Source organism: Ochlerotatus camptorhynchus, unplaced genomic scaffold (assembly GCF_037179485.1).
Source record: "Ochlerotatus camptorhynchus isolate MF236.1 unplaced genomic scaffold, CSIRO-AGI_Acam_v1.1 ptg000539l, whole genome shotgun sequence".
NCBI classification, from domain to species: domain Eukaryota; kingdom Metazoa; phylum Arthropoda; class Insecta; order Diptera; family Culicidae; genus Ochlerotatus; species Ochlerotatus camptorhynchus.
The window spans coordinates 736,573-761,903 of record NW_027041022.1 but is presented as its reverse complement, the minus strand read 5'-3'; the positions used below and the strand labels follow the sequence as shown (position 1 = coordinate 761,903).

Below are 25,331 nucleotides of genomic sequence, written 5' to 3'. Positions count from 1 at the left end.
GATGCAGCTTCCAAATGGCTTCACACGATGGCTCCTTTGGCACTAGATCCCGAGCAGGAGTAAATAACTTCTGAATACCTAATTCTGCCCTGACACCAATTGAATTTCCAGATGTTCCCGAGAGAGATCCAAGACTTTACCGACATAAGTTTGAGATGTTCCCAAAGGAAGTACCAGATGCTCCCAACTTGGTTCCCACATGTTTCCGACGTGTTTCCAGGCCTTCCCGACGAAGATTTCAGAAGTTCCCAAAGAACATTATTCCACATGTTCCCTACAGGTATTCCTGATGATGCCGACGAATATTTCAGCCATTCTCAATGGGCACTGCAGAAGGGGAATGATTGTAATTTCCGAAAGGACGTTTCATGTCGTTATCAATAGCTGAAAACGTGTAGTACCTTGCTTTTCATCACCCCAAGCAGCTTTGGAAAATACACCTTCCTCGTTGTTGCGCACATTCTTGGTTCCATTTTCCGAACCATTCCATAGTCGGAAAAGCATCCAAACATCTTCTACACCACCACCCAACGCAAACAAAGACACGTGCATCGCACCAAGTTCACTTCTCCTGCTGCTGCTGCTGCCATACCACACTAAGCTCTCATCATAACGACTCTCGACGAAAAGCATCCTTCTGAGCGCCATCGGAGTTTTCATCGATTTTCACCGCACTCTCAATCTCTATGCTCTCTATGTTCTCTTTGTTTAGCATACGGATCCGACATCAGTTGGTACGTTGTCCGTCAGTGCCTGTAGTCAGTGCCAAAGCAGTTACTGAGAGCCGTGCTCGCCAGTAGTGTTCGAGCCGTCGTCCGAGTGTGTAATGCCTGCGATTGTCCCAAGTAAAAAGAGCCACTGTGTTACAAGGAAGGATAAGAAACTTTTGGCATTGCCTTCCACCCCCTTCGACAGCCTCCCAACCTGTGATTACAATCGGAGGAGAAAAACTACACCTTACTATATGTGAATCGAGTGACTGCTGCGAATGTGCGACCACACGTGACCACCATCGCCCGCACCGGTTCCGTGTGTTACTCAGTGTAATCGAATGATGATGGGTCGTGAACTGGGAATCAGATCCTGAAAGGGGGTCTCCGGGAGGGTGTGCAATTGTGCACGAGTGCATGTGAACAAAGCGTGCCAACAGTGGTGGCAGTGAGGGAGGGGCCCATCTAGGAAAAGGACATTCGAACAGCAGTGGTGGAGCTACTGCTGCTTTTACTTAATGCGAGTTGAATTGAATTCAAAAGTAGCCAAGTGGGTCTGATGACTACTGAGAAAGGAAGTGGCTAACCAGGATTGGTGACGGTATTGGTGTGACCCCACGGTGGGTAATTTGTGCTCGGGTGGAAGAAGTATAGATTTTTTCCCACGAAGTGCAGTTAACTGTGTGTGAGTGTGTGTGTGTGTGGGGGGTGTGAGTGGGATTGGAAAAACTTTTCCTGTGCCCCCTGAAAACGGATTTAGCGGAGAAATCAAGCAGAGCGGTCGGAAAAGGTAACAGAACAAGTGATTCTCGGTGCAGAAAACACCGAAAAGTAACAAGATAAACGGAAAACTTCGATGATGTTTATTCGAAGAAAAAAGTGGTTTGATCTTTTTTTGTTAGTCTGGAAAATTATTCGCTTGGTTGATTTCATAAGAAGCAAATTTGCATTTTAGTTTACTGGTCTTATGGTCAACTGACATTCGTTGGACATTTTGTGGATCCTTAGGGCTTACGGCAAACAGTGTAACTGCTCTCAGTTGCGTAGTGGAAAATAAGTTATAATGAGGAGTTGCTTTAATTGGTCAAATAAGGAATGATTGTAATCAAGCGACTAGGGAAATTGTTGAACAGGCCTCTTTCCATTGGAATTGCTTCCATCAATGCATGAACTGAATAACTTTTTAGAACATCTATGCTAGTTGTAGCACTAAAAGTTCAAATTGAGTGTCAGACAAATAGTCCACCAATCGATTTAAAAAAATATCCCAAGTAGCATTGGCAGTTTTATCAAGATTGTATAGCATTCTACAAGTCTAAATCATGTCTAGAGAATCATCATAAAACCAGAACTGCGGCTTGGGATGACCGATAATTCGATATGGCATTACTCATTTATTCAGTCGTAATTTTACCATTTACCATTTTTTTAAAATAACAAGTCATGAGGAGATACACATTTCATTTTAAAAATTTGTTCAAATTGATAAATGTCGTATAGCGGAATTGGTCATTTCTCAATGATTCAGATAGCCGGTTGTGCATTTGAATTGATTATTGGGGCATTTGTCTTTAATGTGATAGGTTACGTTCTATTTAGGATATTTCCATGTTACCATAACTAGCCACATTTTGAGCTACTCAAATATCCATGCACATTAGGGTGCTTCATTTTGGTATTTAGGTTCGATTCAATACCCCAAAGCATGTTTGATCGCGCACGGTCAGGACCCTTTCCTACATTGTGATTTGATGAATAAAAGACGATAATGATTCCGACCTTCCTGCCATGGCAGAGGCAGATGATACTGTGTTATATTTATTGTATTCGTATGTCAGTGACAGTACATTACAGAGAAATAGTAAGAACAAGTGGTGGTTTTGTTAAGGTTGATATAATCTACTTAGGGTCAAGGCACTTGCACAGAAATTGTTTATATTAAAAAAAATGTAAAGATTTATGAAGGTTTAGAGGTTGCGTTAATGAATTGAAGTTTGTATGGAAATTGCAGTGAATTACTATGGGAAATTATTGAGTTACATGAGTTATAATTGAGAGGGTTTTAAACAAAGATGGTCTTCAGGAAAAGTTCGGTGATCCTCAAGGACTCTTTGGTATAACTTTGAGGGCATTTTTAGAGCCAAATCAGTTGAATTTAAAGCCTACGAGGTTTCAAGGGTATGTTCAAACTCTAGTGCTTGCCTTAACATATTTCATGCTAGCTTTGGAGGACAACCCCAGGAGGTTTTCAGATCGAGTCATAAGGATCTCCTGAAAGTGTTAAGTGAAGGTAGAGAATGACCTCAAAAACGTTAAGAGAATTTGCTGGTCATGTTCCCAGCATTTCTGAAGGCATTACCAGAGAGTCTCTGAGCACTCCTGGATAATGTTTCAAAAACCATCGAGGATGTTTAAGGAAATTCCAGAGTACCACGTGGGTTTGTATTCACCTGGAATCTCATGGATAAATTGTCCAAATTTTAAGATAATTCTAAATAAATTTCAGAAAACGGCCGGTACAAAGAATCTCGGGGACAAATTTCTGAAATAATATCAAAGAACCATTCTTTCCTCGGATTTTCAGGAGCATTATCAAAGAGTCTCATGGTCTCATTTCCAGGAACTCCTGGTGAAAATCAAAGGTTAATCTAGAGGACCTTATGGATGAATCCAAATGATCTCCAAAGCAAGTCCACAAGGACTACTGGGGAAATCTACGGAATATTTGAGGCAAATGCAGAAGGGACCCAACGAACATTTCCAGCTTTATAAGCCAACGTTTCCAGCGTTGGGCTGTAATGAAGCGGAAAAAAGTTTTGGAGAGCGTTTACTCAACTTTTTCACAACCATCATTCAATTTGTCAGTCGCACTGAATAACTGCAGCCAATAAACGCTAATGTCACTTCTATGCAAATATTAATCATTTTTCAACGTTTAGCTGCAAAACAAAGCTGATAAAGTAAATATATTACTCATTTGATGGCTTCTACACAACCTACCACTCTTGCTCATATCATAAGCAAAAGTGCTTATACAACAACTAAACAGCTTGTACTCAGCTAATAAACTTTGTTAGCGCTACTTTGGACAGTGAAAAAGGTTTATTTTTAGACGTGTACAGTTTTACAGCTTTTACTTTGCTTCTTTACAAAGCTGAATTAACTAGCCGAGAAAAGTGAATCATTTGCACTATTATACAGCCTCTACTCAGCTTTGTAGAAGGACATGTAGGTTTTTTTTTTACTTCAGCTCATTGTGTTTGCGTAGCTAAGTTGGTGTGCTTTTGTAACAAATTTCGATTAATTAAATTCGCTGGAAAATATACTTAATACATTCCTCTAACCAGGCATGGAAAATCATTTACATTCATTTCATGCAATCATTTACATTCATTTGCCTCTAACCTTTTTCATCAACAGCATTCCGCAAAATGATGTATAGAGCTTTAGTAGATTTTGTTATTAGCTACAACTTTTGCACATAACTCAAATCCGTATCTCTTATGCATCACGAATTAGAGCGGGCAGAACTGTTACTGTTTTTCAGTGAATGTAAATTACATTCACTGAAAAACAGTAGTGGCTTCTATTCGCTCTGGTTCGTCATACATAAGAGATACGGATTTGAGTTTTGGGCAAAAGTTGTAGCTAATAACAAAACCTACAAAAGCTTCATACACCATTTTGCGGAATTCTGTTGATGAAAAAAGTTAGGGGCAAATGAATGTAAATGAATGCACGAAATGAATGCAAATGATTTTCCATGCCTGCCTCTAACTAAAAACGAAAACAATATTTAACCTGGCTTCAAGCGATAGCTGTGTAGTGAATATTGGATAACCGGGAAAAGGTTGAATAAGAGCCTTTCAAGTTGACACACAACTAAAATGCAGGATAACAGCTGTATAGAATCGTAAATGGATGTGCAATAAGAGCTTGTCCCCAACCGTCCCAACTAGATATGGGCGATCCGCTCCCGAGCAGTTCTAAAGACCCGATTCACTAAAGTGAGCTGATGACCCGAGGTTCATTTTTTAGGAACCGCAGCACATCAGCTCACTGAAATCACGAGGCTAAACCATTCCATCATACTTATAGCGGAAGTTTTCAGAAAATGACTCATTACTCCACTTACACATTGAACAGCCACCACGTAAACCAAGATGCACGCGTAATACAACATGTGCCTGCTTATCTATAGCATCAACGGTAAAAGCAAACTTCCAAGTGGCTGTATGGTGTTACACGATGTTAAATTTCTACTGGTATTATCCTATGTAGGATTTACGTACCCGGCTCTTATTGCTAATGTTACTTCTCCAGCATATGTGCTCTCACCTCTCCTTTAATAATTCTCTGGAAGAGCAGAAGATCCGCACAACAGCAAATAACAGAAAACCGAAATGCAGCTCACAACCTCACAGCTCAGCTCTGGATCCGAATTAGAGATTTGCGATCTGCTCCCAAGCTGTTCTAAAAACTTGATTCACTAAAGTGAGCTGATAACCCGCGATTTAATTTTCAGGAACCGCAGCTCATCAGCTCACTGATATAACAAGTCTAAAACAACTCCACACTCTACTTACGCATTGAACAGCCACCGCGTAAACCAAGATGCGCGCGTAATATAACATGTGATCGATATCATCAACGGTAAAAGCAAACTTCTAAGCGACTTTATGGGAGAGAGACATATTTACATGTTTTACACTATGTAAAATGTCTACTGATATTATCCAATGTATTTACGTTCCCGGTTCTTATTTCTGATGTTATTGCTGCAGCATATGTGCTCTCATTTCTCTTCCCATCATTCTCTGGGGGAGCGGAACATCCGCACAAAAGAAGATAACCGAACTGTGAAATGCAGCTCTCCACCTCACAGCTCAGCTCCGGATCTGAATCATCGACCCGAATGATTCACTGGGAGCTGTTCAGGATGACAGCTCTTCGTAGCTTTTTTTTTCTCTCGATTCTTCGTGATTCTGCGGATCAGAGCTGAGAATAGTGAGGGCAATTTTGCTGGAGAATTAACATCAGCATTAAAATCTTTGTGTAGACTGAATTGCATAAAGGGCGAACACGAAATTATTGCGACACATTCAACAGGGCATAACTTTTTTACCATTGGGTAAAAATCAACCAAATTTTGCACACTTTCTCATTGATGTGTATTGTGTACATGCTGTCAAACTCGAAGTCGTGTTTTTCGATTCAACGAAAATGGAGGTGAACCAACGCGAGTTCAGAGAACAAATTCTTTCCAAACACCTGGAATTTCCTGACCTGTCGCACCGGCAGTTGGGAAAAATGTTGAACATTCACCATTCAACCGTTTCCATAGTGTTGAAGTGGTTCCAGGAGCGGTTGACGTTGGACCACGGCAAAGGAGCTGGAAGAAAACCGGGACCGGAGAACAAAAAGACGGAGGGAAAGGTGAAGCGGATGATTAAAGCAAATCCCAACGTCTCAAACCGTGATTTGGCTAAAAAGATCGGCATGTCGCAGAGCTACGTCCAGAATGCAAAAAAGAGAGCTGGACTACATACATACAAGGTACAGAACTTCCCAAACCGCGATGAGCGGCAACAATCGACGGCTAAAACTCGGGCACGGAAGCTCTAAGAGAAGATGCTGACAAAATATGGCTGCTGTGTGATGAACGACGAAACGTATATAAAAGCCGATTTTAAGCAAATTCCGGGGTTGGAGTTTTTCACCGGCAAGAGCAAGTTCGATGTGGACGACCAATTTAAGAAGAAGAAAATGTCGAAGTTCGCCTCCAAATATCTCATTTGGCAGGCCATCTGCTCTTGCGGACTGAGGAGTGAGCCTTTCGTGACAAAGGGCACAGTAAATGGCGAGATCTACAAATCTGAGTGCCTCGAGAAGCTCCTTTTGCCGTTCTTGCAGCAGCACGACGAAGCTCCGCTATTTTGGCCAGATTTGGCATCATGCCACTATTCTAAAAGTGTCCTGGAGTGGTATGAGGCCAATTCTGTCCATTTTGTTCCAAAGGACATGAATCCGCCAAACTGTCCGGAGCTGCGCCCGGTGGAGCAGTACTGGGCAATAATGAAGCGGGAACTTCGGAAGAGCAAGAAGACAGTCAAAGACGAGAAGGACATGTTAAGAAAATGGAAAAAAAAAACTGAGAAACTGGTACCGGATGACACTGTAAAGACTTTGATGGAGGGCATCAAGCGAAAATACGTTCAATTTTACACTCAAGGCTCCATCGATTAACTTTTCTTTTGATTTTTGAAGTAAATATATGTATAAAACTACCCTAAAATTTTGGTTTGATTCTAAACATTATAAGAAAATTGGCATGACATTTTCGGTGTCACAATAATTTCGTGTTCGCCCTTTAGCATGAGAAAAGGCGTCAATTCTATCAATCATACGCGATATAGTTATAGATTGGTTGTTCAGTTGATGCGTTAGTGGCGTTTTCAACTAAAAAGTAGAGCAATGTTGTAAGCTACGGATTTATTGGTTTAGATTACTTTTACTATTTTATGTAGTGTTAAAATATATCTCTAAATTGGTTTAAGGTCACCAAAACCATTTATTTCCTTTACGATTTCGAATTTGTGTCAAAATTTCAGCTGAAGAGCTGTTCCAGAGAATCAGCTCCCCTTATTGAGCTGGACGGGTTTGATCCGATCAGTCAGATGAGCTGGTTTTGGCCATCTCTAGTCCCAACAGCCATAAGTAGTTGACTAAGTTCGCTGTATAAGCTGTATAAATGAAATTAGTAAAGCGTTTACATTGCGAAAATTGTTAGTTGGGAAGTTTACAGTGAAAGTTTGAGCTAAATGATCCTAAAGAATCTCTGGAACTTGTTCAAAGACTCTCCTTAATCATTGCAAACAACTTTAATAGGAAGTCAAAAAAAAAAAAATCAAAGTTGATTAAGAAGATCATCAGAAAAACTTCAAAGTGTTTCTAGGAGTATTATCAGAAAACCTCCTGGAGGTATTTATTTGGACTCCTGAAGAATATCCAAAAACAATCTTATGTGGAATTTTAAGACAAGTCTAGATGACCTCATGAATGAATCCAAATAACCCTCAAACAAGTCTGGAGAGTCCACTTCAGCACATTTCTGTGTACAACTCTGTCTCAGACTTCATTTCGATCATTGATGCCTTTTTTGTACTACAAGGACACAATTTTTAAAATTTCACAAGGTCCAATGACCGAATTTTATTTAAAAATGTAAAACATAGCCCATAACAAACAATTACGAGAAGCCTTATACAAATCGGAGAAAATCGATTCCAATATATTTGTTTTTGCTACTTTGCCTGGATCTGCTCATAAGGCAAGTCAAGTAGAGTGTCTTCAGGGAAACTTAATGAATATTTGTGAGAAATAAACACTCTATTCAGGAAACTATCAGAGATCATTAAAAGGAAGATCAGTGCAAATCCAAGACAATTTTGGAGGATTACCATGACAATTTCAATGGATAAATATGACAGTCTCCTGGTCACATTTCATAAGACTCTGCTGGTGAATAATCCAAAATGCCTTCTAAGCAGTTTTAAGGAAATTATGGACGACTTCATGAGTTAATCAAAATGAAATCTAAATACAGAGGGTCAAAAAATAGTTAAAAGACAAAAGGATGAAAGACAAAAGGTTGAAAAACAAAAGGTCAAAAGACAAATGATCGAAACACAAAAGATCAAAAGACAAATAGGTAAAAGACAAAAATTTGAATGGATGCGATATCCTACGCAGGTGTGGAAGCTGCCTTCCTGCACATTCGATTACCGTCAATGGATGGCAATCGATGTCCGTCGGTGATTGGCACTAGATTGCGGAAAGGAAAACATTAGAAAAGACAAAAGGTTGAAAGATTAAAGGTCGACATACAAAAGGCCGAAAGACAAAAGTTCGAAAGACAAAAAGTCGAAAGAGAAAAGGTCAAAAGACAACCCAAGAAACCAAAAGTTCTGATAAAAGGCTATTTGTGGCTAAAGCAGCTTGGCTGAAGGTGGTCTATAGAATTCTAAGCAGCCTCATTTTTAAGGCGTTATAAGAATTTGAAAGTTCTGGTACCACAATTGAAGAGCATTCTAAGCAGCTTCTGGCGGAACTGGAACGGAACTTTTAGAAAATAAGTTAAAACAAGTTTTTGTCCTCTACACCAATTTTATATTTAGTTCACACTTTTATGAAAGTTAATTCTAAAGTCAGGTCTTTTGAAAGTTATTTCTTAAGGCAGGTATGAAATGAATTGATTTATCAGCAACATAAACATCAAGTGAGTTTTATTCAATTTTGGTATTATAAAAATGGTTCCACCTGATAAACTGCCCATGCTGCATTTCCTATTGCAGTTAAGTCGGGGCTGTGTGCCTATTCTTGAGGTTGCTTATGCTGGCAGTTTATCGTGGGCTTTGGTTCCATGACTGTTTACCCTGGTGAATGTGCTGACTGGGTGTGATATCGATCGGGTGGTATTGACTGGGTTAATGGCTGGAATATGCTGACTACGCTGGTTGATGGACTGATCTAGGTGTTGGCTAGAATGTTGACTCTGCTGGCTGGTGCGATGATCGGGTGGTTGGCCGAAGTGCTGACCGTGCAGAGTGGTCTGTTGCTGATGTAATTGTTGGCTGTACTGTGGCTGGTATGAGGGCTGGTGTGATGGATGATATGATGGTAACAGGGCCGTTGGTAACTGTAGTATTGGAGCTATTTGAAGAATTAAACCCAGTCCTTCTGCTTGAAAGCCCCAGCACGAACCGCTACGTGATCTGAGATGTATTAAAGTGAGCTGTAGCCCCGCCTACTGTTGGAGTTTTCAGTGCCAGCTGACTGACTTGAATACGAAACACAACACCTTGATGAATTTTAAATTGGTTATTGCCCGCATGATAGTCCAACACACTTGCAGCTGGTGGTTAGCAATCGTAGATCGCATGCCAAATACACGGGTACGAATCCAACTAATTGCTTTTTATTTATATTTATATTTGGATGAAATCTAAGAGTTCTCGCGTAGCATTTGAAAAGGGCCTATCCTCTTCGATCAATTCTCTTCATCTACGTTCTCTTTGGTTTACCACGGCAAAATAAACGAATTTCTCGCTAAGCTCTCAGTGCAGTTCGACAGAAGATGATGTAGGCTTGCGCCTGAAACAACACACTAAATGGGAAATTCATTTGCAGTCGAGTTATTCGCGAAAGAGAAAGTCGATTAATGATTTATTTGAGCCACTGATCATTTCATATTTACGTACATTAATTTTTGTTCCGGGCGACCCCGGCGTAGTGCTTAACATCCATACCTCTCACGTCAAAGTCACGAGTTCAAATCTCACCCTCGGACAAATCACGAATAACCCAAGAGTGTTAAAGTGACTATAATAAAAATAGAACAAAAAAAATGTTCCTTAAAAAGACTTGTGCGAATTGCTTCATGTGAGCTATGACTAACTTTTTAGAAACTTTCAAGTAGCTAAGAAATTCCGCTGGGAAATTTTAAGATACTTTAAAACGTTCCGCTGGGTTGTTAGGAACTTTGTTGTGGCCATATTTTCAGCCATGCCTGAAGTTCATACGAAGTGCTTATGGATGCTTTTAGGATTTTTTTTTTGAACTGAAAGAGCCTGAATTTCCTCATGTGCTTTCTACAGCTTCTAAAGTTGCCAGAAAGTTGTGTTAAAAATTTGCATACACTTTGTGGAACTTTATAGTGGGTTTCATCGTTCAATACGGAAAATTTGGTTGCTTAGGAAAACAGTATTGTCGGAACTTTATTTGAGCTTGATGGAACTTAAAAGTTCGGTCGGAACTTTAATTGAACTTTATGGAACTTGGAAGTGAGTTTTATCATTGAATGCGGAACTATTGGTAACTTGGGAAATGATCGAAAGACAAATGGTCGAAAGACAAAAGATCGAAAATCAAAAGGCCGAATGGAATTAAGGTCGAAAAAACCAAAAGGTCCAAGGGACAAAAAGTCCAAATCTAATCTAATCTAATCTAATCTAATCTTATACAAACGCAGCCAGTACGAGAAAGCATCCTGGAAAATGATTAGGTAAGATGAGGTCTAATCATTTTTCTTGTCTAATTGATGTTTAAAGCATACCTGAGATATGATATAAACATCAATTTGGCCAGGCCTACTGCTTTGTATTTGCCGCAAAGATGATTCTTGGAAATGAATGGGAACATTTCTTGAATCTACAGGGATGGAAAGATGCGTGGACATACCGTACCAAACGCTCCGAGCTACTATGTGTAGTTGTGTGTAATGTGTAAATATTTGTACAATATTGAAGAATCATAAAATAATGCAATGGAAGGATCTTACCGAATTTTCTCCTATGAAAACAAAAGGATGAACTAGCCATATGGCTAAAAATCTCTATAATAAAAAAAAAACTTATGTAAACAAAAATTTGGACACCATATTCTTCCGCCGCCGTTAATTGCTCCGAGCGCTCCGTGTTTCAAGAAGTGATAGTTTCATCAGATTCCCCAACTAACCACACTCAAGCAAAGTAAGAATATACAAGCTATATTGCGACTATATGGTTACTTGGGTACTCATATGGCCGTCAGAATGGTTCATCAGTTGCGAAGTGAAGTATTTCTGAAAGTGATGCGTAATATTTCTCAATATTTTGATTTTATCCTAATGTTACCTCAATGTTATTTCACAGACAAGCATACACAACACATTGAACATTTATCATTGTAAACCCTACCATCATCTGTCGTATACACTATGATGGGCAATAGACTCAACAGATGGTTGTAGTGTGTAAACGTCAAACGCTAAGGATTTAATTATGTGCACCACAAGCGGCAGTACTACCAACTAAGAAACATTTAAATTGACCGTTAAAAACGATTTTGATGAACGTTTTAAGAGTGTTATGTCTGCTTGTCTGTGAGCATACCTTCACTATCGCAACTTCGGGTAATCTGCGAAAGTACTTGCATTTTTCTCAGGCATTTTTGATCTAACTGCAATTACTCTCTCATACTCGAAATGTGCCACGACCAAATTGGCACAACGACGCCCTATACGCTCTCTGACCGAAGCGCAGGGTCCAAAGGACAAAAAGTCCAAAGGGCAAAAAGTTGAATTCGACAAAAGGTTGGATTGACAAAATTGCTATTAGAAATTAGAGGGGCAAAAGATCGAATTTACAAACGTCAAACTTTACAAAAAATCCAAACAGATAAAGCATCCCATGACATTTTTAAACGGCCAATGGGATGCTAAAGGTCGAATGGTCAAAATGTCGAAAGATAAAGAAGTGGAAATGGGCGGTGACTGAAAAAGTCTAAATTTTTTAATGGTAAGAAGATCGACTCACTCTTAGTGCTCAGTTGTTTTGTAAAATTATTATACAATTGGCATATTGATGTTTTTACGGTGCTTCGGTGCTTCAGTGAAAAAACGATGTGAATTTACAGAAACGTGCAGATTTCAGTTTAAGTAAGTTTGGAATTCTGATCTTAAATCGTATAATTTTGTATTATTAATCCTGATACAGTTTGTAGCTGAAAATTACAAAATATTTTTATCTGTTTGGATCGAAAATTCAAAAGGAAGAATGGTCGGAAAGGCAATATGCTGAGAAGCAAGCAAATCAAACTTAGACTTTGAATCATATTACTACAAATGCTCGAAGGTTATTTCTCACTCTTGGAGTTGAGCCCTTCTTCACAATATGAGCAGTTTTTTGGCAGATAAACGTTCGTTTTTCCTTTATTTTGTGTTCGTCGATCTTGTTTTCCGTGCTGAGCACCAATGCTACCGACGCTAGGGAGGCATCTCCCACACTTGGACACTACCTATCGACCCATCAACTCACGAACCGGAGTCCAACGGCTTTTTTTTTTCTCTGTTCGGGACCTAACACCTCTGCGACCAGTAATTTCCAGTATATCCCGCGTCCTTAGTTCAGTGCATGTCGTTTTACTCTATCACTATTGAGAAATGATGAAATATTCGATTTTTTTAACAGTTGTAATTCTTGTATTTATCGCAAGGATCCGACTCTAATTTAAAGGTCCTGCTGTTAATACCGTTCGGAGTGTTGAAACACCCTCCAAAGGCGCGCCCCTTTGTCATTAGCAATGACACCGATAATGACCATGCATCAGAACCCTAGTCTTAACCACTTCAAACTAGGGAACAAAGGATAGATTAGGAATCACATAGATGAAGACTAACTAACTCATTTTTTCCTTGTTTCAAGATCATCCTCGGGGGACAAAGCCGAGTCTTGTCACTATCAACAAGCCATTAAAAGTAACAAGGACTAAGATGTGTTCTTTTGATTACTGAAAAATCCTGTTCCCCTAGTTTGAAGTAATCAAGACTAGGAATCGGTGGTAGATCTTACATCCCGTAACGTACCACGAAAAGGTGATCTACCCATGTTACGGGGCTACCAACGGCAAGAGATGTTATACCTCAGAACATCCCAGTGTCACCGACTGGGATTGATTTTCCGAACACTGGTTCCTTTTGTCCATTGCCACTTAAAGTTTCATTCGACTTTTTTTTGATTCGGCATTTTGACCATTTGACGTTATGTACATTCGACCGTTTTTCCAGTCCTACATAGTTCGAAAAAGGGGTTTAAATTTCTGTTCAATATGATGCACAACAATGAATACCCAAGTTACTATTTGGGGTTTATGGAGGTTCTTTAAAACCTTCTTAAAACTTGCAATGTTACTTGGGTAGTCACATATCATATAAGTGTTCAGTATAAATCGTGTGAATTTCTAAAACATTTCATTAAATGTAGCAAATATTAACCACAAAAAACCCACCTTTATTAAACAACATTGCCTACAAGTTGAAATACAAGTTTACGTGAATGAATGTTCAGAAATAAAATGCATATTTTCGATTCGACATTTTGTCCTCATAAAATTAATTTGACATTTGATCTGCGTTCGAAATTTTATCATAGCATTATCACAGACAATCCCCTGGACAAGTTTTTAGGCCATCCAACATCATTTCAAAGGACTTTCATAAAATTTCCAGAACAATACTAAAGTTCTTTCTTGTTGGAGAACTCCGGGTTCAAATAATTCAAATACTATTAGATGATGTTGAAGGCAAATCATGACGGCTTCTTCAGTCCAAAGGATCAATAGAGTCAACTGGGAAAATCAAAATAGCTAGTCCAGAGGTACTCGAATGTTAATCTACCAGGCAAATTATATTCGTCCCTGAGAACATGGTCAGAAGCCTTTTTAGGAAATGTCTGAAGTACGTCTTATAAACTTCAAGGGTAAGCTGAGAAGACTCCTGAAATTATACTTGTTTACTGAAGCATACCAGACGCCATACAAAAGGACGCCTCAATATCAGTGCGCAAATGACGTTGACATCGTAAAGGGACCACTAATATTCAAAGTTCTGCTCCAAATGCTTCTTATATGTGTCAGCTAATCGCATACCGATGTTATCAGTAATATTAAAGCAATGTAAGTTGATATATTGAGATAAACTTTTTCCTTTTGTTATTCCTGATATCATGCTTACTACAAATATCAGTGTCGGAAGAAAAATTCAGTAGAAGACCAATATCTTACACAGTAGTTATCTGGATATTACTGATTATGTAAACATCCATACATGTAAATTTGAATTTCTTTAAACGCAAACTAGTAACTTGCACGAAATGTTGTTAACAAGGATGGACGATTACATACAATATTTGAATAATTGCTTGAAATATATCATAACTTTACATGATCTCTAATATAAGCTTGTATGATATATGACGCTCCATTTATGTGCATCATATGTAACAGACATTTATACTATTTCTTCGAGCTGTGTAGGTCAATTTATATTGTTGATCAGAGCATGAAGTCATTTTGAAATCTCTTTAGGTTAACAGATCAAGCTCATAAATTTTCCAAATTTTCTTATGAAAGACCTTTACTCTTGTTAAAAGTCTTCTGAATCCTCGATGTAAGTCTCCTGGATCTCATTGTAATACTTCATGAGTTTGAATTTGAAGTCACTCTGGAGCCAACTGTGCTTTTCATTAAATTTGCTTTATTACACCTCTCACAATCATTTTAGATATATCCTTCAGCTTACCAGATCTGGTTTGGAAATTCCTTTGGATCCTTCTTCGATGTCCCATTAAGTGCTATAAACCTGTCATATGGAATTGATCCTCCGCTGATCAGATTTTTTTTTACTATTTAGTTACTTTAATTCTCTTGGGTCTTCAACTGTTAAAAAAAAAATATTTGAGTTTCTTTATACCCCAATTTAAGTTTTTCCACAAAGCAACTGATTAAAGACAGGTCCTGAAGATCATTTTAGCAAGTTGCTTTTCGGTGTTTTCCTAAAACTGTCGCAACTCAGTGGTTCATAAAATTCCCTTCAGTGTTCCACAGAACGCCATGGATTATCACAGAATCAATAAAAGAGAATGCAGTGCCAGTGAAGTGAAAATCGAATTTCTACACTAATAATACCTTCAAAAGAGTGAGACCGTACAGTAGGAGAAAACAACGAAACAACAGTGTCACAGTGAGAATAAATTAACAACAAAGTCGAAATTAGTCGAACCGGAAATTAGTGTGAGCAGCTACCAAGTGGTCAATACCAAATTTCCAGGAGAAAGTGAAAACTTCCAGTGACCTCCCCCCGTGGCAGCCGATTGCCTGGCATTGAAGATTCAAATCAGTGCCAGTCTCCGTCCCCGCAGCTATCGCATCGTATCGGGTGAAGGTCGGCGGTAAAAATAATACCACCCCAACCACCCACCGGTGATGTGAGGAAACACAGCAAACGGATCACCAACTGAAACCGGCAATTATGCTCCCGAACTGAATGTGGAAAAAGGTTGGTCTGCTTCTACACACGCCGGTCCTAAATAATTCATTCTTTAATTATAACGAATATTTACTGCTATCCAGGGTCGAACCCATGCTGGTAGACCTCACCCAATGTCGACCAATACTACCGAGCTACTTTGTAACCGGGTGGTGATGGTGGCAGGATATGCGGGTCGATAAAATCGATTTTTTTTTTCTTTTCGTTTGAATGCGTTTCCCACCAGTCAGTCCAGTGGTGCGGTTTGGAACGAGGAAACCGGGGGCCTGGCTCCAGCTAGGAATTCCAACTCGTTCCATTTGGGTAGGCCAAAAGCGAACGGCGGCGCAAAGGTGTGTGCGAGTGTGGGTGAGTGAGTGTCGTTATCGATTATTTTATGTCGTCCTTCCCGCCCACTGCTTGGGACCCGCGGAACAGAAGCACTCCTCCGGTCGACCTTTGCCGGTTGGTTCTATTCCAGCAAAGACGACGACGACGACGACGGTGGATGATGGATCGAAAGTTGGATGAATACAGGTAAAAACGTGTTTTTCGCCACGGAAGGTCCTCAACAAGTTATTCAGGTTGGAACAAATTGAAACTCAATAATGATGGATTATGGAAAAGGGAAGAAAGTAAATGAAGGCAAAAAAATCGAGTGTGTCAATAGTTGTTAAAGCAGGCATGGATCGTAAAGTTTCAAAGTGCCTCCCGAAAGCCATTACATCAATCGACTATTAATTTGCAGCTGATGGCTGCGGAACAGCGAACTGCCGTGCAAGCGGTTCATTAAATGGGATTTGAAGAATTATGTGAACAATGACGTGGTTGGTTATAGTTGTAGTTAACAGCGATGACGACGTTTGTGGTAGTGTCGAATATTATGAGCGGATTTCGATTCTCATAAAACGTTGCTTTATGGGAGCATTGCCAAGGATTAGTGTTTACAAGCATGTTTATTCCAGTCGGTTGCTTGATGCGGCCAGTTTGCGGTAGTTTTATTGACAGATGCCATTGAGTAAAATTATGGTTAGCCGTTGTTCATGGAAATTGATTGCTAGGCTGAAAGAACATATTGCTGATCGTGCTATTATCAGCATCATTGGAAGACATAGGGTAGATGTTTCAGTCGAGCACGGCCGTAGAATCTGACTTAAATTTAGTTGTGTTTCCTAGATGTCGCAAAAACCACGATTATTTAAAGACTGAGCAAAAATATGCACCAATTTGGATGCATTTATCCGATTAGACTCGATGAAAATCTGCCTGAATTTCATTTCAAAGTTTGGTTTCATATCAGTCGCATTTCACTGATAAAAAACCAAACTTTGAATTGAAATTCAGGCAGATTTTCATCGAGTATATCAGCAACCGTGGCTTTAGCCAAACTGAATATATGGATCTCAAAATTGAATCAAATTCTGAGGCCGTTTCGCTACTCGTTTCTATTTTGGTGTGTACCTGTAAAAGCATCTGGAAATTCCTAATATTCCTAATATGATACATAGAAAACCCATATGCCACAATAGTAACTCACCATAAAAGGAATTTTATAAAAAAAAACGTCTAATACATCTACGCTTATTATTTTTGAACGGTGAAATCGGGAGGCGACGAAAAATTGATACCTAAATTGTGTTTGGAAGTTCAATTCATATATAGGTCATTCAGTGCGAAGTGATAACAGTACGTGAAATCGACCATCTCCAATTTTAACTAAAATAATTGAAATACTGTTTCCAGCTTGGAATTTAACATAAAATCTGAAAAATGGGAGAAATGGCTGTAATGTTGGCTCATGAATCTAAGATGGTCTTCTTCTTCTTCTTCTTCGCTTTTCAAGCTTATTGCATATCGCAATATTAGCTTATTGCGTGTTCTCAACTTAGTGTTCTAGATGTACTTCCACAGTTATTAATTGAGAGCTTTCGATGCCTGTACCATTTTTGCATTGGTATAATTGTGTGGCAAGTCCAATCATACTTCTATGCTCGGGGAAGTCGAGAAATTTTCCAACCCGAAAAATTCCTAGACCGAACCGGGAATCGAACCCAGCCACCTCCATCATGGTCTTGCTTTGTAGCTGCGCCTTTACCGACTGAGCTAAGGGAGGCCCCAGATTATGCCCATCGCCAATAATCTGCTATTTAACAATTTTATCTAGATGAACGCGTTATTGGGACGGTACTAATGGATAGTTTTGGTCGCTATTGAAAATTTTGTCGATTGCTCAATTTAGGGGCATTTAGGCCGACATTACATTCATTTCCTCTATATGTCCTTTTTTTAAGTGTTTTTTTTTTTAAATACAACAATATTGCATTCAAAATTAAGTGTTCACTAGGCTCTCGACAAAAGCAGGCCACTCTCGATGTGTGCCACGCGATCATCTGTTTTCTCGGCAGCAACCATTGTGTGGTCCTCCTCATTGTTGTTCATCAGCACTTCTTTCGGTCGATGCGTCGTCGACTTTGGAAAGCAACCGTTCAGTGATGAGTGTGTGAGTGCTGACCACGTTTTGCGTCCATTGCTACAATGGAAGCGCTCTGACCCCCGTTGGCATAACTGCCATACAATGAAACCACTGGAAGCGGTTCCAGTTCTGATGGAGGAGGAGGCTTTATGGATAGTGGAAGATAAAGTGTTTATTAAGTTGTACCTTTTGACTGTAATTTTAAGATGTAATGTAATTAAGATGTTTAAGTGACCAAGAATCCTCAGCTCTGTTTAGTTAATTTGATTGAGCCTTATCAAATAAATTAATAAACAACAATGCATTCAGAATGAACGGCCATTTTATAAAAGACCCGTTTTCTTCAATACACAATGAAATTAACCCGCTATCTTAAATTCACAAGAAAATCATCCACTTTCTTGACTCGACCATCAACCAAATCTACCACAATCTTGGCATTACAACAATTTTGTATTAAGAAAGACCTGTCATCCTGAATTGACCATTTTGAAAACAAAACACCATCTTGAATCCACCATTTTCAATATACGGCATGAGAAAATTTAAGCGCAAACATTTTTTTCTATAGGGGAAATGCCATGCTCCAGTTTGGGTTATGTTTTGGAGACATTTAACGTTTTTTTTTACAAGTTTGAGATCTGTTAGATTGTTGATTGACCCACAAAACGCACGATAATTGTGATTCAATCGTTTTTCTGAGGTATGGCCAAAATAGCAACCTATGTAAAATGGCAACAAAGGTTATCTTCCATTTAATTCCACTCAATTAATTTTGGTATTTATGACAGATACATATATTGACTATAATGTGCAGTCTTCATCAGTGTTATTTCCACTAAAGAACGTATCAAAACCTAACCTACCTGGGGGATGAGTACTTAAAGGCGTTAGTAATTGATAAGTTCCTTAGTGGGAATGACACTGATGAAGACTGCACATTGTAGTCGAAATACGTATCGGTCATGGATACCAAAATTAATTAAGTGGAATTAAATAAAAGATAACCTTTTTTGCCTTTTTATTTAAAGCATTCCGCTAACAACCCAATTTCATACTTCATTATGATGGCTACCAAGCCTTTGAGAATCTTACTTATTAGAGATTTGTATCGATTTTTCTCCATCAGCTAAACTCCGTTTAAGTGTTAAAAGCCCACAGCATAGGCACAATTGTCACGATGTTCGGTATCTATGATGACCACTCCAGTTTTGCGGTAGCGGTGGAAAATTCAAATTGAACCGGCTAGCTGAACTTGGGTGCAATTTTTCGTTTTGGTGTCACTTTAACTATGTTACTGTGGGCTCTTAACACTAAAACGGAATTTAGTTAATTCTTTGAAAAAGGCACAATACATGTGACCGAAAAGTCAGATGAAAACTTAAAACCCCGTTTTTGAGCATCAAAAGACTAAAAGCCACATAACCTCCAACATAGTTTGTAACAGTCGATCTCGCCAAGAAATTTCTCCTTCAGTTTATTTAAATCTTTGGCTTTTTAGTTACGTAGGTTCTGATTCTACATATTGTACTTTCATTTTTATACCTGTGACCTTGACATTTTTACCCGAGGATAAGTACTTAAGTTTGGTAACAACCTAACAACCCCATTTCATTGCTTCAATAGGAACCTATGGCCAAAACTGGTACACTTACTGAAATATAATACCGTAACTTTGATAGTTTTTTGAAGTGTGTTCTAAATATTTGTTATATTTTTAAAACAAGTACTGATGATCCTAGTGTCAATAAGTTAGCAATATGTTCATCGAAATTTTTTTCATTTGCACTATTTTTTAAATGTAATCTGAGTGGGTTACTTTGATAATATTCGATGAATGAAGCTTTGAGTGTGTTGGTTTATTTATTTTAAATTCCGTTATAATTACTTATCTTTTGACAGATACGCGTCCCAAGTAACCCAAAGGTCTGATTAAATGCTATTTGTGGCTTAAGCAGCTTGGTTGAAGGTGGTCTATAGAATTCTATGCAGCCTCATTTTTAAGTTGTTATAAGAACTTGAAAGTTCCGGTACTATAATTGAAGAGCATTCTAAGCAGCTTCTGGTGGAACTTGAACGGAACTGTTAAGAAAATAAGTTTAAAAACGGTTTTGTCCTGAACATCAATTCTATATTTAGTTCGCACTTTTATGAATGTTTATTCTAAATCCAGGCCTTCATGAAATTTATTTCTTAAGGCAGGCATGAATGTGTATGATTTATCATCATTAGTAGTAGTATTGGTGAGCTGTTTGAAGAATTAAAACCCAGTCCTTCTGCGTAGAGCCCCAGCACGAACCGCTACTTTTGGAGTTTTCAATGCCAGCTGACTGCTTGAATACGAAACACAACACCTTGATGAATTTTAAATTGGTGTGTGCCCGCATGGTATTCCTACACACTTGTGGCACAGTGGTTAGCAATCGTAGATCGCGTGCTGAATACACTCTCACGGTTCGAATCCAGGAAAATACTCTTTATTCTTTTTTTTTTTGAAAGAATGCTGATGCACTGCATAAATATAAGAATAGTGATTTATTTGAACCACTGATCATTTCATATTTACGTACATACATTAAATTTTGTTATAATAATAAAGACCTGTGCGGATTGCTTCATGTGGGCTATGATGGACCTTTTTAGAAACTTTCAAGTTGCTAAGAAGTTCCGGAACCGTTCCGTTTTGGAACTTTTTTTGAACTTCAAGTTGCTAGGAGTACGCATCGAAACTTTTAGGAGCGTGAAGTTTCTCGTGTGTTTTGGGTTGATGCATTTATTATGTCACGCTCTAGGGGGTGGAGTCTAAGATTTTGTGACAAGCAATTCATTAGGTATAGGAAAAACATCACGATAAGGGGGGGGGGGTAATTTTCTCCTCGATTTAGCTTGGCATAATTGATGCATGAGCCCTTTCTATAGTTTCTAAAATAGCCAGAATGTTGTGTTGGAACTTTAAATGCATTTTTTGGAACTTGAAAGTGGGTTTTATCGTTGAATGCAGTACTTTTTGTTGCTTGGGAAGAAAGTACTGTCGGAACTTTATTTGAACTTAATGGAACTTGAAAGTTCTGTCAGAACTTTATTCGAACTTTATGGAGCTTGAAGGTTCTGTCGGAACTTCATTTGAATTTTATGGAACTTGAAAGTGAGTTTTATCGTTGAATGCGGAACTTTTGGTTACTTGGGGTATTTCGTCTACTACTTGCAGACTTCGTCAGTGCCAAGTACCGGTGGTAGTAAGTGGTGTTGAGTACTTGGCACTGATGAAGTCTGCAAGTAGTAGACGAAATACGTGTATCTGTCAAGAGATAAGCAATTATAACGGAATCTAAGTGAAATAAACAAACACACTCAAAGCTCTTCACAAAATATTCAGTTCATTTAGCTCGTTTATTTCAAGACATAATAATATGATAAAAGTATAGTTCAGAAAAAAATCAAACAAAATGAAAACTGATGACCTCAATTGCATGTGGCATGTTTCTCGGTTTTTTTTACGGTTAGGTGACTACGAATAATGCATCATGATTTTTTGACGTAGGACTACGTATGTGATTTCTAATGATTTCTTTGTGAAAAGCGAAAATGGAACATGTAACAAAATTATGAAAGATTTTGAACGTTAATAGCTCAGCTGCCCCTGGCCCATTTTAATAATTTTACCATCAATCAATCAGAAATATTCCTACTGATAAATTTAAGATCATCGCATCCGATCATTTTCAAAATGTCACTATTAAAAATGTCACGAATGTGAAACTGTTGCTATGATAATTAAAATTATCACCAATTGTCTCCAGTACACAACGAAAGGCTGCCAGCAAACAGCGAGCTGCAGCCCACATGAGCATCCATAGAAGGAGAAAGAAGCCGCACCACCATTGATCGGAACCAGTAGCTCTTCGTGAGCCATTGTGGGCCATCTATGCCAAACGCGTTACCCTCATTCCAAACAACATACAGCTCACCAGCCTCATATGTGTTTAACACCCTAATAGCTCAATGTTACTCTACCCTCACGACAAAACGGTCCTTTTCAGGACCACCTACAATTTTTAAAAGAGTATTTATTTAAGTATTTTTATTAAAAAAAGGGCGTAACAGCTTTTGTAAACAATGACTTCTTTCAATGATGTCTTGAAAGTTAAGGCTTGCCCACGCAAATCAACATCACCATCAGGTAGGGTAAGACTTCCCCTACCCGACGGTAATGTTAGTTTGAGTGGGCTTGCCTTGAATTCTTAAAAATCATCAAGAAGTCATTGTTTACAAAAGCTGCTACGTTTACTTCCAGCTCTATCTAGATATGTTTAAATCTAACAAACCATGTTCTTGAAGGCACCCCCAATGCAATTTCAAAATCCAAAGTCGGTCGCGGCATGAAAGTGGTCTGATTTTGATCCAGAGATAATGGATTTTAATTCTTAATACGCCAATCGATAGGATGTTTCCTTACGAATCAAATTTATGACTTTATCATTTTTCAAAGTCTGACTATTGAAAATTGCACAAATGTGCAACTGCTGCTATGCTAATTAAAATTATCCCCGATTGCCTGCGAAAAGCGATTTCCCTCACACAGATTTCAAAGTTGAATTCCGTCCGATCTTGTCAAACGGTGCTTATTCAATAACCGCGTGGTGAGTGTTGGTGTTCTCCAGTACACAACGAAAGGCTGCCTGCAAGAAGCGAGCTGCAGCCCACATGAGCATACATAGAAGTAGGAAGAAGCTGCACCGCTATTGATCGGAATCAGTAGCTCTTCGTGAGTCGCTTCAAGTCAAGCGCGTCATGCTAAAGAGTATAAACAGAGATAACCTCGCTCAAATTTCTATTCCTACACAAAACACAAGCTCCTGCTGCAGTTAACAAATAACGTTTATTAAATAAGACCACGTAGTCATACGTCACCATTGCGTACAACCCCATAATATCAATGAGTAAACTTTTTGAAAAGATAATTTTAAATAGAATGATGCTTCACATCAATACGAACTCAATTTTTGCAGATGAGCAGTTTGGATTTCGCCATATTTCCACATAAGCCTAGAGCTTCGTTTTTGAAACCTAGTAGTAGTCACATAGTCACTATGAACGGAGTTCCAATTTCCTGGTCAAACCAAGTGAAATATCTTGGATTAATACTTGACCAAAAATTAACTTTTAAAGATCACATTGAGGGCATTCAAGCCAAATGTAACAAATATATAAAATGTTTGTATCCTCTTATAAACAGGAAATCCAAACTTTGCCTGACGAATAAACTTCTAATATTTAAACAAGTTTTTAGACCGGCCATGCTTTACGCTGTGCCAATATGGTCTTGTTGTTGCACTACCAGGAAAAAAGCACTTCAAAGGATTCAGAACAAAGTTCTGAAAATGATTTTGAAGTTGCCTCCCTGGTACAGTACTACCGAAGTACATAGAATTTCGAATGTTGAGACTTTAGAACAAATTTCCAACAAAATAATTAATAATTTCAGGCAAAAATCGTTGCAATCCTCAATTGCAACGATTAATTCTCTTTTTTAATAGATAAGATTTAGTTTTAGTGTTTTATTTTAAAATGTCAATTGTTTTACTGACATGCAGATTTAAAATAAAACATGCTTGAAATACTGAATTTCCAAGGCAGGAACAATGTAAAAACACTTAGATATATATCATAACAATTAAGGCTGGTAAGTCACTGCAGTAACTGGAGCACCTAGTTTTAAATGAAATGTAATTCATTTTGAATTTGAAACAAATAAAGAGCTAATAAAAAAAAAAGAATTCAATGAAGTTATATGCGCTTTTTCATAGCTTTTTTGTCTCCAGATTTAAAGGATCATCGGTTGTAGAGGCTTATTCTTGTGTAAAGAGCACCGCCGTCAAGTTTGAGTTTGAATAAATCACTGGTCCGATCAGACTTATAGTAACATCGCTTGATTATCGTGTATTTTGTGAAACTTAACACCGTCATCAACGTCACCGTTTTTGCAACCAGGAACGTGAACGTAACTTGTTTGATTTGATATGAGGGGCTTGAAGGCCTTAGAGTGACCATTTTTACTTACTGAGTAGAACATCATGAGTTTTATCTCAAGCCCCTCCACATTCAAGATTCGTTAATCGCTTTATTTGTTAATGTGAATACATTGGAATAACAACAAATCTGAATTATCACGTATTTCAGTCGTTCGTTACATACCAAGCGAAAACGTAGTCATGTTTTTTCGCGTAGCGTTATGACTCTGAGATGCACGATGACCCTGGAGGGAACGTTTCTGCTTACTGGGTAGAAAATCATTCCCAGGGAGTCGAAGAGGCATTAAATGAGCAATACATAAACAATTGCATCGCCAACTCTGTAGCACTTATGAGGGTGTCGCTAAGTCGGTAGCCTACCGTTTAGTAAATAATATATTTCCTTCCCTATCGACAGTCATTCTTCTGGAATTCATGTTTAGTTTGGAATCAATGTTTACTCCCCAGCATTATTCCTGAAAGTAGTCTGACTTAGATTTTTAAAAGAGTCGTGAGTGTCGCTAGTATCCAATCTACGAAGTTAATATATCATAACAACGTTAACGCTAACGTTGACGCTTAACGCTTTATTTTTTATAAGTAATCTAAACTAATCTAACCTTTTATCTCAGAGTATAGATACAAAGATTTATTATCCTGCCCGTGTTTTTTTAGTTGAAGAAATTTTTTTTATTGATATTGAAAAAATATATGATTAAACTTCCGCATGAATCGCTATTGCATGCCAAACATTTTCATGTTTCCAATCTTTGGATCTACGATTTGACCTGAACCTTACCCTAGCAATGATCCCTCGCATCCATGATGCCGTAATGGGATATCCCATGCTCCATCGTTAATAATTACATCCAATGCACATACACACAGTCACCCCAAAAGGACAGCCGAAAACGCTGAAACTCAATCAGCAAATTGCTCCCGAAATTGCTAGCTGATGGAAAAATAACATCCCAAACTACTATAGGCTCGTTACGTGTGTGTGTGTGTGAGTGTGTGTGTGTGTTTCCAGTTCCGTTTGCCACCATAATGAAGACTGTCAGAACTTGCTTGGAAGTCTGCCGCACAGCACATAGCCCCGAGGCTTTTGCACCAACCACCCACCACCATCCACACCTAGGTGAAGTTGGATGGGCGATTGCGAGCCATGCTGCTGCGACGACGAGTTAGTTGACCGAATGAACGGAATGACGGGAAAAGATGATGGCCAGCAACCCTTGATAGTTACCACCATAGAAAAGGGCATCCAAGGAAAGTTGAGATAAAATTACTTTCCG

General features: G+C 38.6%; 1 protein-coding gene across 2 annotated transcripts in view; it reads left to right on the top strand.

The window, feature by feature from the left end:
- Positions 1-813: 813 nt before the first annotated feature.
- LOC135713136 (potassium voltage-gated channel protein Shaw-like) overlaps positions 814-25,331 on the top strand; it is a 399,326-nt gene continuing 374,808 nt past the window's right edge. For both annotated transcript variants that reach the window (XR_010518710.1, XM_065236251.1), the window contains exons 1-2: positions 814-1,500; positions 15,122-15,582. The gene's annotated coding sequence lies outside the window, so the exon portion shown is untranslated. The remainder of the gene's footprint in view (positions 1,501-15,121; positions 15,583-25,331) is intronic.